Source organism: Triturus cristatus, chromosome 2_1 (assembly GCF_964204655.1).
Source record: "Triturus cristatus chromosome 2_1, aTriCri1.1, whole genome shotgun sequence".
In the NCBI taxonomy this organism is placed as follows: domain Eukaryota; kingdom Metazoa; phylum Chordata; class Amphibia; order Caudata; family Salamandridae; genus Triturus; species Triturus cristatus.
In genome coordinates, this window is record NC_140581.1 from 287211230 (window position 1) to 287225111 (window position 13882).

Sequence of the window (13882 nt, forward strand, 5' to 3'; positions counted from 1 at the left end):
CATTCTGTCTTGTCAGGTGACATGGTGAGCGCAAATCTCTTTGTAGCTCTCTCCATTAGATTATGGAACCCCCGATGTCTTCCCTTCCGGAGGAGAATCGACAGGTTTCGGTGAAGGAGATGAAGGCGTCGGAATGAGATAATCGTCCCATTCTTTACTAGGGTCTGTTATCTCTCCCTCTTCCTGTTCCTCATCAGAGGTCTCTGGATCTGGTTGTGGTAGTGGTGATATAGGCAAGGACTCTTGTAAAACCTCTTGCCGTCGTACTGGCGTACATGGAATAGAGCGTGGCTGCGGTTTTCTTTGAGAAGTTTGAGGTAAAGGATGCCTCCTTTTTATAATCATCCAACATAAACTGTAAATCCGTTAGCGGTGAAGATGGAACGTTCACCATTTCTTCCTGATAGTGTTGCTGGGGACGATCTTGAAACCCCCCATATTTATCTTCCCAGTCATCTTCTTGGCATTTTACATGCAATTGCGAGGGGTTACTGGCGTAGCCAAAAGGTCCATCATTATCTTCCTCCTGTGACTCTTCCTCCTCTAACAGGTGGGATGGTACTAGAGGTGTCACCTTGCTTGGGGATGTAAGATCTGGGGTAATTCTCCTCTTCCTGGCAAAATCCTGTTTTTCTGGGGTTTTTTGTCTCGTCGACGAGCCCGTCGACGAGATTGCCGTCGAAATCGCCGACGAAACTGTCGTCGCCGATGCTGCCGTCGATGCTGCCGTTACTGTCATTGTTGTGTCGCCATCGACGATCCTGTTGTTACTGTCGACGTAATCGTGGTCGTCATCGTCGAAGCTCTCGTCGCCGACACTGCCATTGATGGCGCCATCGTTGACGAAGGTATAGGTTTAATAGTAATTTTTACCTCACTTTTCTTCGTGAACGACGCTACTTTCTTCGTCGACGGTCCCGTCGACGACGTAGATTTCTCCAATTTCTCTTCAGGATGTGTAGAGGCTGGCTTCTTAAGAGAATGTTTAACCTTAAGGGGTGATTTTGAGGGCTCTGAGCTCGTCCTCTTAGTATGTTTTACCCCTGAAGCATGACCCTTGCTCTCCTTTTCCACACTTAGAGGAGATTTTGAGGGACTGCACTCTGAAGACCCAATAGTGGTCTTTTTAAGAGCCTTCTCAGGTCTTTCCCCTGAGGTATGAGCCTGAGGAGATCTACTTCTTTTCCGAGATCTCCTGGAAGTTGTTGACGCCTCATCACTGTCACTAGACACAACGTCTTGCCTGCTCTTAAGTTTTTGAAGCCATAGTAAAAGCCTTCCTTCACGATCCCTCAACGTTTTATTAGAAAAGGTACGACATACCTTACATTCCTTTGCCTGATGGTGTGGGTAAAGGCAGTATATGCAATCCTTATGAGGGTCGTCTGTATATAACCTTTTCTTTGAACAGGTGGCGCAGGCTCTAAATAAACCTTTCTTGTCCTTGTCAGCCATTCTCCAGAAGTTGTTGAGGAAAAAAGCAGTTGAATAAATTCTTCAATCTAGAACCAAACTGTAGAATTTGAGCAGAGCTCAAAGGAGACTCCCTAGCACAACGTGCGGTAGAAAATCCGAGGGGCAGAAGGTTCTCTCAGGAGTGTTCTAGAGGGTGAGAGGCTCTGATTGGTTCAGAGACAAGTTTAGTCCTTTTTTACATAACAAAGGTTAGGGGTTGCAAAAGTGAAATGAACCTAGGCCTTTTATGAGTTTGCTATACTACTAAGCAATGCTTTTTTATGTACCGGAGACTCCCGTCTCGACGACGGGGAATAATTCAGGCATGTGAATCTATGAAAGCTCCAATACTGGAGTAAGTTGAATAATTTGAAAATATCTTACTTCTACTGTCACAGAATAGTATCTGTGACTTCCTGGTATTGCCGTAGACTGTATTATTAATCATTGCTGGAAACATCACTGTCTTCTGCAAAGGTTCCAACTATAAGGGCTTATTAACAGAAGAAAATGCCACTTATTTATTAGCAGAAATTAGGTACAGCATACATTACTGTGGGGTTTGTAGGGTTAAATATTTGTTAATAATCCAATTAAGTCATAAACATTGGTTTAACGTTGCTTATTCTTTAGAAACACTCGTTGGGGCACTAGATGAACCAAGGCAGAATACAATAGCAAAGACTGCCCATTAATTAAAGAGCTGCATCAATTAAGGAAATTAGGTGATATTTACTTGGTGCCACCTAATTTCCCTTTTATGGATCATAGTTATTACGATAGTCTTCCAGGTAGCCAAATTGCTGCCCGTCTCAATCACAATATTGAATATTTTCTAAAGAAAAGCCTCTTCCTCCTCTAGGAGAGGATCTGAAGAATGGTCCCTAGAACTTTATCATTTTTCCCTTTGCATACTAAGGTCTTTTTACCGTTGTTCATATAAAAATTATCAATCTCCATTAATTTGTATATTAATTGTAATTGTAATTGCTGAGGACTCAAGGTTATTTCGAGTTAACATGGTATTATCAAAATAAAGCTCAGTGAAATCTCTAACCCAAGTTGTTGGTGGTATAACTAACTCCATTCTTGCAGAAGAAATACTTCTTTCAAATTATACAATTCACAAAAAAGCTTGTATCTCTGTACTAAATATACAAGATAGGAGTGCCGGGCTTATCAGATACACAGGTACTCTCCAATAGTCACCAAACACTAACAAGCCATGTGGCATCTACATCATACAGCACATGTCGTAACTTTAATATTCAAAGGCAAATCAACATCCTTGATCAGAAGAAGATCCTAGCATCCTTTCATTCAAAACATAATTTCATGACTCAAAACTTACATGTAAAGGTACTTAAAAAAGAAAGGAAGGAGAAGGTATGTTACGACCTGTCATAAATCACTATCCATACTTCTGGATTGGGTCTGCCAGTGTGTCTTCATGTGTGTCGTACCATATGTTACAAGAAAGTACTTTACATGTGGAATATAATGTAGGTTAGCTTGTAGAAGCAGAACGTAATAAGATAATGTTGCAGTAAGGCAGCAGCAAGAGTGTTCTGAAATTCAGTTGTTGTCTGGTTGGAGAATGCTGGTGAACTACATCTTTGCTCGGGTCGAAGGCTGCTATTAAAGTTACATGCCCCCTCACTTCTGCATGGTGAAGCTGTTGTACCGTACAACAAAATATGGTATCCAGTTAGAGAATGCTGGTGGCCTACATCTGTGCACAAGATTAAAACTGTTGTAAAAACTACATTTTTCTTCACATCTGCACAGTGAAGCTGTGCAATGTGGGAGGTGTCATAACTAAATGAACTGACCCTCAAATTAACTCCTGATAACTCTGTCTCTAAATTGTCAACAGCACTGGTGTTGCCACCTTATGTGAAAAGAGAGATTATTCAGGGTCCTGTTTATGTTACTGCACCCAAACTCCAAACTTAAAATTGTGCAAGGTGCTTAATTGTTCACAACTTTATTTTTAAAAATGGGGTCTGTCATGAGATTAAAAATAAATTGTATAAAGAAAACCTCTTCAGCAAAAGTTTCAATCTGTTTCAACACTTACAATGGTTTCAAGTGGTTTGAATCCCATCAATGGATTAGAAACAGGCAAAGATAAATTAGTTGCAACCTTTCCACTACTTCTAATTTCACAAGGGCAATTTGATATTGTGGGGCCATTTTTTAGAACTCCAACAAAGTCAGAGGTTACAAGCATTAGTTGTTTACCACTCGTGTCCTTTGACCCCGGTACTGGTACACTGCTACTAGATGACCATGTTCACCATGTAGCACTCAACTCTCTCCACGTAGTGGGCCGGGCTGTCCGGGTTTAATTCAACCAATAACATGCACCAACTTTAATGCATCGAGAATTCTTATCTGTCTAAACAAAATTACTTTATATCCAGGAAAGTAAATTGTTGACACTGAAAGTTAGATAGGCAGCAACAAATCTAGCACGTTCTTAGTTAGAGTACCAGCCACAAATGGTTTCAACGCTCCCTAGCCCAAGACACTATTCTTGTAGTTTACACTGGACCCTATGGCCAATGTTAACCAATGGCAGATGGTTTGTTTGTGCTCAGAGTTTATAGCTCCTGCATCTTTAATTCTTCAAATAAATGTTATGATGCAGATCAAAGATCAAAACTAACAGTAGTGTCACTTTGATATGCAAGAGATAGTATTTTGATTCTGACCTTGAAATGTGCCTGTGCACCCAACATTCAACACAAAAACATGCCCAAAGGACCCGCAACCAAAATAATTGAAGAACCTACCCTTCTGGTAAGCTAATATTTCCTTTTAGGGTTCTCCTGTGGTGTCCAAGAATGGGCACCCCTGTGTATGATCCCCAATGCACTGGGCCGATGGGAATTCAAAACCAAACTCCGTGGCCTCTGGGGCTACCTGTTGGGGACAGTGCTTGGCTAGGATGCAGGCTCTAGCTAGGTTCTGATAAGATGGTAGGTGTATAATGCGCTCTAGCAAGACGATCATTTTCATGGAAGCCCCCAACACTTTGCAGACTTTGCCTCAGGCTTTCGAGGCTGCCATGCAATTACAAGAATCAGGGAAACTGCATTTTGTTCCCCATGATTGATAACAGGATAAAAGCGTTCAGATAGGACTTTATTGGCCTTGGGTGTCATTTTTTATGAGGGTACATTTGATGTTTTAAAACCCTGAATGCAAATACCACAAGGTGTCTATATTCCACGTTGTAAGGGATGCGGGGGAACACATGAAAGTACAAGGGACAATGTACAAAAGAAATACTATCAGAGCTTGCTGCCGTGGTTGTGTAGTCCGTCACTGATTAACATGATCGGTGGGGTTAATGTGTCCCCTCTTTCTGTCTCCGCTCTGTTTTGTATGCCCCTGCTACTTGCTGAAGACATCACTGACCCTAAAGTGAACATGGAGTAAATCCATGTTTCTTTTCTTATTTTATAAATAGTTTAGTAATCTAGAATAGTTTACCCTCCCACTTCAGCTTATTAGAGTAACATGACATGTGCACTGTTGCACCAGACACCTCTGTCTTGGTAGGGCTGAGGGCACCGCGTTGGCTCTGACAGGAGATTCAGAGAATTGTCTATCTTCGGTGTATCTAGGCTCCATTCGCGTGCCAGCAGATGAAGGAAGCATCGCTTCATTTTCCAGGGTGCCTGACTCTATGATGGAAGGCTTTTGGACAGAAGTTTGTCATGGAGGCTCGTGTTCAAAACACTGCCCTCTCCTACCGCGGTTTAAAGGTATGTCAATGGCTCTTCATTACAGAAAATCCTCTTCCTATTTCTAATTCTGCTCAGTGGCGTCACTAGGGAGGTGCGGGGGGTGCGGACCGCACCGGGTGACACCCTCACGGGGGTTACACCAAAGGTCCGGTCGGTGTGTCACTCTGTCTGTGGTGCGTGCACTGCAACCGTCCGTGGCGTGCACAATGTTATTGGAACCACCAGCAGTCCAAACGCAACGACGACGTTCGACGCGCGCAACCTAACCTTGTTCTATTGGTGCCTGTGCGCAGCGCGCACTGTCTCCTCCTCCGCCGCGTCGTCACTAGAGGGGTTCCCGCATGCGCATTGCCCCCCCCCCCCCCAAAGTGCGCGTGACTTGGCATCATCACGACGAGGGACGAGGAGGTGAGGAGGTGAGGAGGTCTCAGGTCGCCGTCGGCCCGTCGTCAGCCCCCACTGCCACTATAATTTAATTTTAAAGCAAGGCTGACCGAGGTAGTCCCCCCCGCCCCCCCTGTCTGCAACTCAGCAAGTGAGTGGCCAGTACTACTATTGCCTGCAAGAGACAACTGATAAGCCTGGTGCGATGCTTCTTCTGTCTGGTTTCTGGAAACATAGTGACAGGTAAGAAACTCTACTCCTGCCACCTGCAGTATTGAGGGTAAATATGGACTGACAATGGGGTAACTGTTAGGATCGCGCACAAATTACTTGGCGGGGGGCACCAGGGAAGGTGTCAACAAGGGCCAAAAAGATACCACAGATCGAGATTCATCGATGTCAGGGGTGTGTTAGCGCAGAGATCAAGGGTGTCAGCTGGCACGCGGGGCAAGAGATAGTGCAAGGATAGAAAATGCAATGAGTCCAGTGAAGTTAGTAGATAATGCTGCATTGACCTGCCTTGTACTGTAGGTGCTTTGGAAGTAGGTATTTGATTAATTGATGGTGAAAGAGGATGGGCGATGTGCTGCAGTTTTTGCACCATTTCTGTGTTTTCTACCTTACTGAATAGTGCTTTAGTCTTTCTGCACTATGAGGTCAGTTCCTCCAAGTGATTCCCTCAAAGAGTTCATTCCACACACACATTACCACACATTATTTGGGTTAATGTGTGAGTAAGGGGGCCTAATTTAACACTGATCCAGGTCACTTCTTGACAGAACAGCCATGCTTTGCTTTTTAAGTCTGTCCACCTGTCATTTCAATATTTAGCCTCAGAAAGTAAGACAGAGTGGTAGCAAACTGGCCAGATTGATTTTATTCACACCCAAACACATTAGCGCCACTTTTACAGTTTGCCAGTGAAGCGCTATTTTTGTTGTCTTGGCTTTGTTTTCCCTGGGCTTGGATCTAGTGCACCAATCCTGGAGGTACTGCAATGTGAGGATTAAAAAACAAAATTTGTACTGCTGCTCTGTATCTAGGGATGTTGTCTTTTTTTTACCATACTGCTTTCGTTTTGTAAGGATATAAGCAATGGCCATTGAAATAGGTCCATTCAGGGCCCTGTTGTCATGTCCTTAACTCTTCAGGCAAAAGCACTCACTGATTTCTGAACAGTGAGTGTAAAAGCGTTAAGGTAACCATGTTGTTCCTGCTTACATTTCACATGGTTTGCAAAATTTTGTATTCCCTATGATTGTTTGCTTTTTCCAGGATGCTGTCACTTTTTTTTGTAGGCCACATATTGCTCTTGCCCAGTGCGTAATTTAAATTGAGCCGCATCCAGGTGTTTATTGCTGGCAACAATTGGGTTGTAGTTGAAGGCAGTCTGAGTTTTTCTCAGTGGGGCAGTATGGTGTTCAGTGGGGGAGAGGATGTGGCACTATGGCCAGAGCTGCTGAATTTGGAACTGGGGACCCAGGTTCAGCCTTAATAACCAGTCCACCAGACCACTCTCCTGAGAGAGCACTATCTCATGCTAGACCTTAGAAGGCTTCGCAAGACATTAGAATCCCTGGTGTCGTAGCACCAGCAGGTGGACCCTAGCATGACAAGTGTAGGTTAATCTACAAGGCTTGTCCACCACTATTCATACTGAAGTTCACCTCCAGTCTTGTGAGCAGGCCTATGAAGCAGTACACCCTAGAACAACAGTGACCTTGTCATTGAGATCACAGGACCCTTGAGAAGGGTCAGCTCTAGGGCGGTGCAACCGGTGTGACCACACCAGGCGCTGACTTTAGGTTGAGGCAGCATTTTTGCAAGTATATTATGGTTTTAAAAGCGCTTGCTGCCTCCTTCCTGGCCTCCAGTAATTTACGGTAACAATAAAAATGTCATGATGACTGGTGATTAATGTTCTTCCTATAGAGAGATCGGAATATTGTCTAATGGTAGATTTGACTCATGGAAAGGTAGCTCAGTGGGTTAATGTACCTGCTGCAAAGAACATGTACCATGCAGATCACAAAGTGCACATAATGTAAATAGGCCAGTGGGCTACTTCTTTTGTCAGAGAGACCCTATTGTTACTTGCAATTTATAAGTTAAAATCCTAACATAGAACAGTGAGCTATTAACTGTCATCTACTCCGCAGCAACACAAGTCACATTTTTTATTAACTTTTGATACGTTTGAGCTACAAACAATGTATTAGTTTAAATGGTCAGATCATGCTGCAGATCTTGCATTATGAGGCAAATATGGCAGAGCCATTATTATTTAGAAAACATTTGCAAACTAGGATTTTTAGCCATTCATGTTTGAACTGCTGTTTTGGAAAAGGGAGAAGTGCTGATGACAGAAACTCCATGGCTCGGAGACAAATGGCTTGGGCTTCCACATTTTATCGTATTTGGGGACATTCTGTGATTAGAAGCATATCCCAATTTGTGAATACATTTTACTGTCAATAACTCATTATAACCTTAAATAATCATGTGTATCCATTGGTTGATAAAACTAGGCAGTGAAACCAAACAAATACAAAAAATTGGGATGTTTGCGCATTCTGGCCACGCCTCTGGCTCTGCCCACTGATCCAATCCTTGGGTTATTCCCGCCCTCTGATTCTTCGCCCAAAGTTCCCCTACTTTTTTTCCCCACTTCGACCACTGATATAGTGTGTTTCTGGATAGTGGGAACACCACACCAGTAAAAAGTACCATACCTATGATATTATATAAATTCCAATAAACTGTTGACTAGCAGGTAGCCCACTGTACAACCTGATTAATCAGTCATTATCACACTGTAGTTAACAGGCACATTTTGTAAATATAGGACCTACATTTACAAACGTTACGAAGGATTCTGTATAGTCCCGTTATTTGCCAACTATGTCCACTGGCGGACTCGGAGCGGAGGAGGTCCATGCGGTAAGTCGTGAGGGGGTGACACCATGAGTTACCCGCACCGGGTGACACCAACCCTAGTGACGCCACTGATTCTGCTGTACCAATAATGAAAGTAGAACTTGGCAGAAGACTCCATTATAGTAAAGGAACGAAGTAATAACTACATTCTTTCCGAGGAGATAAAAGAGCCTGTTTTAGCAGAACACATGGGGTTCTTGTTTATAAAAGTGAGTGTTGCCAAAGCATATCCCTCGCCCACTTTTTCATGCTGTTGGGTCTTTATGTGGACTCCGCTTTAGTATTGGTTTAACAATAAGTTATTGTACGAAATATCCCAGGCATCCTTTACAACCTCTGTGATAGTGATATGTAGTCACGTAAATTCTTATGTTACAATATTGTTTCAACGCTGACCTTGCTGTTACATCTCCAAGGGCCTGGAGCACCAGCAGAGCCAGGCTCACTCAATCATACTGAAGCGCATCAGCGATTTATGGTCATTTATTTTTTAATGTTTTGATGGATTAATGTTAAGGACTGAATGATATCACTCACAGTGTGCCCAACATAATATATAGTTCAGTCGTTCCTTTAATAACAAAAAACTAGGGTGAGGTAATAGGGCATCATAATTTCCCAAATCGAAAGGTTAAACGTAATAGTAGACTTAAAATATAGCCCCTTTTTGGCCACACGTTTAAAAATGCTCTTTAGTGTTTTCCCGAAAATCATTACTATGCAAAACTGATAATATATGGAATATGTGATTGATAAGGAACTGGGCACATACACAGCGTCATAAACAGTAATTAAGGAACATATAGCACATAAATAGGCTAAGCCTGAATGATAATCAAAGGGTTTTATAATGGAGTCATCCTTTTATCAAATTACTCCTTCCAAATAGGTGTAAATATGACCTATTTAAGTTTTGCAGGTTGGCAGTAGTTTACAGGTGGTTAGTAATTCACTCTGAGCAAACACAGAAACCTCTTGCATTGGTCAGAAACTGGTGTTATTTAATAACATCTTGTTGGCATAACTGGAATTTGGCCCATGCCCAATTAAACTCTTTAAAGCTTTATCTCTGTTACTTGGTTTTGGACTGTCTAGCATTAGTTTGGCAGCAAAAATCCACTGACTAGGCACCAGAAAGCGCATAAGAAGGCTTGTGATTACTTTCAGCGGGGCTATGTCCTAGCAGTTCAGTTCAGTATTAACTTTATTTCTGTCAGTTTGACCTTAAAAGTACATCTAAAATTGCATATAATTCATTTACTGTAAAAAGATATATTTAAAGCTAAGAGCAAGATTGGGTACATACAATAAAACGATTAAAAGTGCATTGTGCAAGTTAAAAGGAATAAATAACAGGTCAATTTTTCAAAACGTAATCATAGTTGCTAAAAACTGATCTTGGGTACAACTAGCCTATATAAAGTGGATCCAAAATATAGGTAAGGTGCGCAATACAGATATTCTCAATAAAACAGTAATAATAAAGGACCCTTGAAACTACCCCATTCCATTTGTGCAGAACTATGGGCCCTACTTATTAAGGTGATTTTAAGAGTGCTCTATGGGTACACCACATAGAGAATAAAAAGCCTGCTACAGAGTATACTATCGGGATACTAGTATCATGTTTAAGTATCCTAAAAGCCTCGCAGCAGTGACTGGTACCAAGGTTTCTACAGATCTGTGCCAACCATCGTTTTCTTGCTTTATGATAACAAGGGCAACTAAAAAACACATGGAGGGCTGATTCTGTCGGGCAATAGCATGCCGGGCACCTTAGAATTTGCGGCCCCCCCCACGTGTGTGTAAATGAACGAAGTGGCAAGACCCCGTGTCTAAATTGCAAATAAAGCTTTCTTGCAGCTGCTGGCTTGATGTCGTCCAGTGCCGGCTCAAGGCTGTACCTATCCTTGGTTTCTAAAAAGGCTGCAGTCAGCTTACCTGTTAAGGGGTTGCTTTGGAGTTGGGCTAGTTTATACTCCCCATAACAATCCCTTAATGATTTCCTAGAGATTGAGGCACAGGCAACCTCTGAGTCACCCCAGAGTTCGCCCCGTCCCAAACTAGCTGACATGTGTCAGATATACGAGAGCCACGGTAGTTTGCCCGCCCCTGGTAGACTCATCACCTCTCTTAATTCCTCCCTATATTCTACAAGTTCTGGAGTAACCCACAGGCGCCGCCAGTAGAGCGAGGTCTGAGGTTAGATTAGTCGGCAATAGCCCTTACACCCAGGTCTAATCGGAGCAGCGTGAGAGGGGTACTCCGAGGGATGTCAAACAGTGGCCTGAGGAAGCTGTTTTCTGTCTGCGTAAGGCTCTCAGAGTTACGATGTCCCCATAGTTCTGCACCGTACAACGCCCCTCCCCTGGCTTGGACCTTGTATATTTCATTGGCAGGACTCGCAGATTTGTGGCTAGATTTTCGGAAGACCTTCATTGGCCCCCCTGAGGATTGTGCCAATTTCAGGGTTGATTTTTTGATTTGGGCCCTCCAGTCCATGGACTCTGTAATGGTGAAGCCGAGATAGTCGAAAGAGGATACTCTCTCTAGGGGTTTACCATTTAAAGATGGATTTGGTCGGGTACTTTTGGTGGTGTTGAATGCCATGTATTTGGTTTTTTGGAGATTAATTTAGAGTCCTCTTTCCCTACAGAACGGATCAAATCTATTTAGTACCCTCTGTATCCCCATGGGTGATTTAGATACTAGTAGGGTATCATCGGCAAACATCATTGCTGGAATTTTGCGTGATGCCAACTTGGGAACATTTAGGTCTTTTTCTATAAGTAGAAAGTCAACTAAGCCATTTATATAGAGGCTAAAGAGGGTGGGAGCAAGCATGCATCCCTGTCGGACACCTCTGTTTACAGGGATGGGGGCCGTAAGATTTCCTTCCTTGCCGTGTCTAATTTAGGTATAAATTTCCTCATGCAACCGCTCTATAACTTGGCATAGGTACGTTGGAACCCCCATCTCGTGGAGGACTGCCCACAGCTTTTCCCTTGGGACCAGATCGAATGCTGACCTCAGGTCTACAAATATTAGGTAGAGGCTGCCACCCTCCAAACACACGATCTTCCAATGTAATATTTGTAGCCTGAGGATTTTGTCCAATGTGGAAATTTTTTCTCTGAACCCTACCTGTAGGGGAGTGAGTATCTGGTGTTCCTCTATCCAGCTGTGCAGCCGGAACAGCAGCACACAAGCACATTTTTCCTGCGTAATATCTATGAGGCTAATCGGCCTGTAATTTGTTGGCAATAACGGTGAGCCCTTTTTATAAATGGGGATTATTTCGGCTCCAGCCCAACTAGCAGGGATCTTCATACCTTGGAGTATGGCATTAAATAATACCCAAAGGTATGGCGTCCAAACAGTCGGTTCACTGCTAAATAAATCTCCAGGGATCTTATCTTGTCCGGGGGCTTTGCCTGGGGCTATTTTAGAGAGAGCACCAGTTATCTCGTTTAGGGTTATGGTGGGGGTGTTGTCTACGGTTCCATTAGTGTGATGGGTACAATCAAATGGTCTGTCCCCGCAGAACAGCCCTTAGCGGCCGAGTTATCCGGTGTCTCCCCCCTTGACTAGAGGGACTCAAAGTGGTCCCGCCAGACGTCTGCCTCCAAGTTTGGCTCTATCGATGTTTTGACCTCAGAACTGCCTGAGTTGACGACTTTCCAGAAAGTCCTCATGTCACGGGCACCCAGGAAGCTTCGTAGAGTGTCCCACTTATCAGTTTCCCACCCTTTTTTTGCCTCGGTGACAGAGGCCTTGTATCTAGATGTTTTAATTAAGGGGCGGTCATTGGTCTTAATAGATGTTATCAGAATTGTTTTCGCTTTGCGGCAGTGGTCATTATACCAAGGGTGGGGGGGCTTCCAATTTGGCCTGATAGTTTTTGTAGGAAAGAAGAAATCTATTGTGACTTCCGTTAGCTTATTATTTTTCTGGGTGACCATCTGGGGATGGATTCTGGCACCATTGATAGGTACAGAATTGATTGCAGTCAGAAGCACCAGGATGACGGCTTCGTACAGGGAACCTAGTCTATCTTGGGACTGGTTTATATCTGACCATCGCACTCTTCTTCTACAGTTTGAAAGAGTCAGCCTGTCATCAATGGGGGAGTGTATACCTGTGGTACTCCCGGGATAAAACTCCTTAAGTTCTAGTGCAAGGGCGTTGTGGTCACTATCGTGTTGTGGTATGACTTTAAAATCAATTATCCTGTGCCAGGATTTGGAGTCAATTAAAATATAGTCCAATAAGGATCCTCGCCTGCTTCTAGTAAAGGTGTAATTACTGGATGTATCAGACTGTGTTCTACTATTGCAAGCCCTTAAAGAGTGTTTTAGGACAAGGCAGTTCATCTGCATCACCAGGGGGGACCATGTTTTGACTGGTGGGCACCTGGTCTCCGGGATGGCCCAATATTTGTCTTCTTCACAAAGGCTGTCCTGGAGCATGCCATCCAGTGGCTCAAACTGGCAGTTAAAGTCCCCTCCTATAATCACCATGTGATTGTCTGCAATGGTGGCTAGACATGTCATTAGGTCCTCAAGTGTTTTTGACTCCTTTCCCTGGCTGACTGGTCTGGAGTACACGTTTAGAAGGGCAATGGAGGTCTTTGGGGAGAAGTGCAAAAGGCTGCACAATATATCATTAGACGCTGTGTCAATCTGTTTAGCTTTACAGCCTAGAGGAACTCCCACCCATGTGCCTAGTCCTCCCGATGGTCTCCCTTTCCCCCCTGATATTGCAGGAATATTAAACGTGGCAAAGCCCAATTTCGAAACATCCCCTCTTGCCCACATCTCCTGGAACAGGCAGATCTCGTGTTTGTCTATGAAATTGCCCCATTCGGGGTCATCTGTCTTACTGTTCAGGCCTGCTATGTTCCATAATAGGACCCGAGTTCTTGGGTGATCGGGCAGTTGGGTTTGTTAGCCGCTGAGGGGATTAATTGTGGTAAGGCCTCGTAGAGTCCAGAATCTGCATTTGTGCAGGTCCCACTATTCAGTACAATATGTTGACTGCTGGTCAGGGCCTTATTAGGGTCATCTTGAGTGTTTCCTGGGGAGCTGCTCATGCTCCCACAGGATTCTCCTTCCCCGAGTGGCGTGCAGGGGCCTGTATCATTCACACAAATCTTGATTTTATTCAAGGGGGAGCCCAATTGCACATTAGGGTTAGGGGCCTGGACCTAAAGTCAATCTATTCCTTCTAGACTGCTAAATCTGTTTGCTGTAGGAATATTGAAAATGGGTTGCCTGGTCCAGTAATGATCCGAGGCAGCTGTATTATGGTGATTATTATCATGTCTCCAACCCCACCCATGATGCCTT

The 13882-nt window shown here is 43.7% G+C and overlaps 1 long non-coding RNA gene across 1 annotated transcript in view; it reads left to right on the forward strand.

Annotated features, from left to right (window-relative positions):
* The first annotated feature begins 5587 nt into the window (after positions 1–5587).
* Positions 5588–13882, forward strand: part of LOC146864109 (uncharacterized) — a 401591-nt gene continuing 393296 nt past the window's right edge. Inside the window, exon 1 of the long non-coding RNA XR_014976611.1 lies at positions 5588–5840. This is a non-coding gene — a long non-coding RNA (uncharacterized LOC146864109). The remainder of the gene's footprint in view (positions 5841–13882) is intronic.